The sequence below is a fragment of the Dendrobium catenatum genome, unplaced genomic scaffold (genome assembly GCF_001605985.2).
Source record: "Dendrobium catenatum unplaced genomic scaffold, ASM160598v2 fragScaff_scaffold_74, whole genome shotgun sequence".
Taxonomy (NCBI): Eukaryota; Viridiplantae; Streptophyta; class Magnoliopsida; order Asparagales; family Orchidaceae; genus Dendrobium; species Dendrobium catenatum.
In genome coordinates, this window is record NW_021318536.1 from 121,057 (window position 1) to 126,769 (window position 5,713).

The window sequence follows — 5,713 nt, forward strand, 5'->3', positions numbered from 1 at the left end:
ATAGGGATGTTGTTTCAGGCCTTACAATAGCCCCACTTGTCAATCAAGATTTGATTATCACTCCTACCAATCCACTAAACCACAAGGTAACCCAAGCTTCAGGAATAAGAGGAGCACCTAGAGGTGGTAAAGAAGCCAACAACTTAACCTAATAGAGCACTCTCTAAAATGTGGTAAGCACCTCTAAGCCCATGATAGATGCAAAGATAGAGGGATCAATCAATGAGGAAATTAAAGCCATTATAGCCACTAAGTAGGACAAAAAGTTAGTAAGTAAAGGCTGCCCCTACCCAACAGAGTACAACCATATTCCATATCCTAAAGGGTATTCTATTTTAAAATTTAATACCTTCAACGGTAATAATAATCCCAAGAAGCACCTGTCATAATTTAAAGCCACCTACGGGAATACCTTGAATAATCATCAATAATTACATACCCACAAAATTTTCCTCCTATACATACAATACTAAATGGTCCAAAAAGATCCATATGAATAACTTCTAATGGTTTCCTAGTTCTAAGATCCTTAATTGAATGAAAGAAGTACTTAACTTACTTTCCAAATTGATGTATATCGCATAGGTGATCCTTAGTGAAGTCTAATTTGGATTTTCCTCTAACTAATTCTTTTTGGGCAATCTTTCTATGAATTTTCATGCTCACATGACAAAGTCTTCTATGTTAAAACCAAGATTTATCAGTTATAGTTTTAAGATAAAAAGCATTAGAAGATTTAACATTATTTAAATCAAGAATGTATATATTATTTATCCTATTCCCATATAAAACATCAACTCCATTTCAGTTTATAATGCAGCTTATAGGTAAAAATTTAATGTTAAAACCTCTATCATAAAGCTGACTAATACTTAATAAGTTATATTTTAAGACTTCAACCAATAAAATATTTTAAATAAATAAATTATTCTTATTGCTAATGATATATATATACCTACCACTCTTTTAGTGGTATTATCTCCCATTGTCACTTTGCCTCCAACCTAGCCTCTAATGATATGAATTGAGTTGTATCTCTAGTCATATATTTTAAACATCCTTTATCTAGGTACCAAATGCTCTCACGAGGGCTTGTATGAGAGAGTTTCTATAAAATTATCAAACATTAGAATTGGGAACTCAAATAAATTTGGATTCACCTTTTGATAATAATAATCTAGATGTATGTTTAATATGTTATGATTTATGCACCTTAGCCCTCTACACTAAATGTGTTCTACTCTGAATAGTACAAGTTGTTGGAAAACTAATTACAGAAAATAAAATTTTGATGATAACAAACACTCTTATTTCTTTATAACTATCTTGCCTACTAACATTTCAAATCCACAAGATCAAACTGCAAGTTAAATAAGCTAAAGATTAGATAGATTAGGACTGAGTCAATTTGTAATATACAAAATTATATCTTTTATCTTTTCTTGAGTCTATTGTAATATTGTCGGTCCTGATTCTAAGTAACCTTATACACAAATACTTGTAGGAAATTTTTTGACTATTTTAGGGTTTTTTTGTTTTTGCTCACATTGTCCGGGACGATCCAAAAAAATTAGCCTAGACGATCAGTTAAAAATAGAAATCCTAATTACGGCATCCTGGTTAATGCATACATCATTAAGCACATTGTCCTAGATGACATTCATATCAGCCAGGATGATATGTTCAAATTAGAAAAAATTAGATACCAAATCTACTTAAGTATCTTTTATTTTTGGATATCGTCCAGGGCATCATCCTGGATGATGCAATACAATTATGCCTAAATTAATCTAGTAATATATCGCATGATTGGACAGGATGATCAATTAAAAACCTTAGTTATTCTTGGACGATCAAACATCGGCCAGCTTTTATTCAGGGCGATATTATGGAAGATATGCACTAAATTGAACTAATCTTCTGGGATGATCGTGAGATCGGCCTGGATGATCAGGTTATTTTTCCATCATCTAGACATCCATTTAGGGCAATATTCTAAATGATATTTAACGACTTATACTAATCGTATAGGATGATATCCTATCGATGATATAAACAAAAAACCTTCTAATCGTCCCAAATAAACCTAGCTGATTGAGCTAAATTTGTACTGATTATACAGGACGATAAAGTAGATTTGTTATAATTAAGAGCTATTCCTAAGCTCTTCTATCTAAGACCTCTTTTTCTACCTAAGATATTATCTTTTGCTACTGTTCTGACCTGAGTGAGTGTTGACCTCATTTTTATATGAGGTCACTAAGGCCCTTCCAAACTCCAGATCAATCCTAGATCTTAGGATCCACTCTAGACTTTAAGATTCTTTCCTAGAGCCAGACCTTAGGGCCTACTCTAGAGCTTAAGATTCTTTCTATGAACCATACCTTAGGGCCTACTCTAGACTTTAAGACTCTTTCCTAAATCCAGACTTTAGGGCCTACTCTAGAGCTTAGGATCTTTTTATACCAAATTCTAGAGCCCCTCTAGATTCCTAGATCCTAGAACCCCTCTAGATCCTAGGACCAATCTAGACTCAAATCAATCCCTGCCTTTGATCACTCCAACCTCAAATCAACCCTACCTGATACAACTCCAACTTTCAAGTTAATCCCTACCCCTTATTAATTCAAATATCAAGCTCATTCATTCAAATCCAAATTCATATTAAGTTTCAAACATACCCAAACTTGTATCTCAGTCAATTTGACAATCCAAACTTCAACTAGATCTTTGATCCCACCTTTAAATCTAGCTTTGACGCTTATCCATCCATTAAGCAATCACAACATGATTGTAAAGTGAATTGGATACATCTATGTAATCATTCAAACTGAAATCCATTCCAAATCCAGAAATCCCAGACTCAAATCCAAGTCCTAAGGCCTTGTCCTTAAATACCTTTTTCAAAGACTTTTCAGAATATTCTCAAACCCAGTCAAATGGCCTCTCGATTCGGCATCTAGTCAATATTACAAAGTGATAAGGCATGTCTCTAGAGGTTACCCTTCAATTTTTAGCTCATTCTGAGATCTCTAACCCTAGAATCTAAATTAAAATCCAAAGGCTGTAAAACCTTCAAATATTTACAGCCTATGCCATTGGACCTAACACCTTGAAGATTTTGATCTTGGAGCCCTCATCAAAGCCTCCAATCACTTCCAGACCCTTGATTGTAACCCATTGAGCAGTAAACTTCATTTTTCAGACCCATTTTTGACCTAGTTGACCAATGAGTCAAAATTGACCAAAATACCCCTATGGGATTTCAAATGCCCATTTCAACTTAAATCAACTCCCAATTCTTTGAAACCACTTTCGACAAGTTTCAAATATCAAACCTAACTTTTTGAACTCAAACCCAGACCTTGGGTCAACCTGGTTGACCAAGTCAACCAAGTTTGACCCATTAACCCATACACCTCTTCCCTTTCAAATCATTGAATCAAGGCCATTCCAAGTCCTTTTGAATGCAAGGGATGACCCTTGGATACCCAAGAGCCCTCTCTTGGAGACCCAAGCCTTGGGCTCACTTGGTTTAGCCATATGGCTTGACCCAAATGACCAAAGAGAGGCCTCCCTTGAGCCATCTCTTAACCTTAATCAAATTGAATCCAAATCAAGGTATCATTGGGTTCCTATTGACCCAATGCACCTTCCTTGACCAGCCCAATCCTTGGGCTAACTTGGGTCAAGAGTTAGGCTAACCCAAAGTGCCCAAGATCACTGGGTATTGAGCCAATTCTTCACCTAAGCCCAATTGAACTTGATCAACACCTCCCATAGGTGGCCCTAGGTCCAACACACCTCCTTCAGCCAGCCATGCTTTGGGTTAATCGAGGTCAGGTTTTAGGCTAACCTAAAGTAGCCAAAAACACATGGACCCGAGCCATCTTCCAACTCAGATCAAATTGGACCCAATTGCCACTGGTATTGGGTCCACCAGACCCAGACCCACTTCCCATCTCAAGCGCAAGGTCTGACCTGACCTGGGTTGAGCCCAACTCGACCCGAACCGAGCAGATTTGGATCAACCCGAGCCATCTTTTAACCCAGACCAAATTGGATCCAATTGCCACTTGCATTGGGTGCACCAGACCCAGAACTATCTCCCATACCAAATCCAGGGTCTGACCTGACCTGGATCGAGCTCAATTTGACTCGAACCGAGCAGGTTTGGGTCAAACCCAGCCACCAGTTCAATCCAGACATTTCCAGGCCAATTTGACTCCACCCTCGACTCCAGCGTGTCCCCATCGGCCTTCCCCAATCAACCCGACCCAAACCATGGCCGGCGGCAGTCGGAACTAATGGAAAACGAGTTCCGGTGGTCCCCCCCAGACAACTCCTGGTTCAAAGCTGCTGCCCATTGGTTTGATCCCCACGACCTCCCTAGGACGTCGCCATCTTCCACCTGGCAGCAATCCGAGCCCCCTCCAGCTCAATCTCTGCTGTCCAAGCTCACGAAAGGTGGCCGAATAGGCTCGAGCTTGCCAGACCGCCAGAAGCATCGACATTTGCTCGAAATTGTTTACCAGAGCTTATTTGACCTCCCAGACGCTCCCTTCGAGCTCCCAGATCGATCCCTTCATCCGTTTGAGCAAGCGCACGTGAAAGCTTTTGGTGTCCCACTCAAAGTCGCACCTCCGGCCGTCCTCTGGTCCCGACGTCTGAAGGAGACCAATTCTCCATCATCCCTTGAAGCTTCCTGATAGGTAGTCCGGTCAAGTGTGAAGGAAACCTTCACCCCAACAGATTTCCACTATTGGATTGAACGTTTCCACTGTCCTGATCCTCCCTATGAAATTTTATCGGAGTTCGCCGGTGAGATCGCCCGGATCACGCCGGAGAAGCATTGCGGTCTTGGATACGTGCGGGAGGTTGAAGATGAAATCTCAGCCGTTGATTTCAATCAACGGCACAGATTAGATCCCGCGGTATCGGAGCGCCTTTGATCCCAGTCGTTAAATCTGCCATTCGACGGCTGAGGTTAATCCGACCGTTAACGGTTATCGCCACTGATTGCCCAGCCAATCAGCGTGTGGCGCGTGTAAAGGGAGCGCTGACTGTGTAATGGCCGAATTAATAAATCCAGAAATTTAAGGGACTTCAAAAAATCATAACTCCCTCCATATTTCTCCAAATTAGGTGTTCTTAGGCTCATTGGAAAGGTCTCAGGGAGATCTACAAAAGCCCTATGGTTCTAGGCCCTGGTTAGGTCAATGTTAGGCTTAATTTCAATTTGAGCATTTTATTAATTTCTTTAATTACTCTTTGAATATAAGTCCATCAGGCCTGGAGTTTTGGGAGATTGAATATGAACATGTTTTTGACATGTCCAAATTTTATCTCCCCATTTTAAGATGTTCAAGGGCATTTTCCCCAAATTTCAAGTTTAAGGGTCATGGTTTGACCCTTAAATTCAAAATGGGGTATAGACCTATCCAATGGGATTTAGGGTATGATTTTTTGTGTTCTGATGATGTGTAGGATAAGGAGTGTAGAGCCACTGATTTTGCCCTAATCCAAGCTTAGGATAGACCCATGTAGTGATTTTAAGGTGACGTAGAGCTCACCTTGGTTGGTTTAGTTAACCACCTTAGAGTACTCTATTTGAGGTCAAATTTGGTGGGTTTAGTCCTTAGGGTCAGGTGATCCCATGGTTCAAATTTCATCAAATTTGGAGTTCATTTGGTTCCCCAAGTAGGAGCCTCAA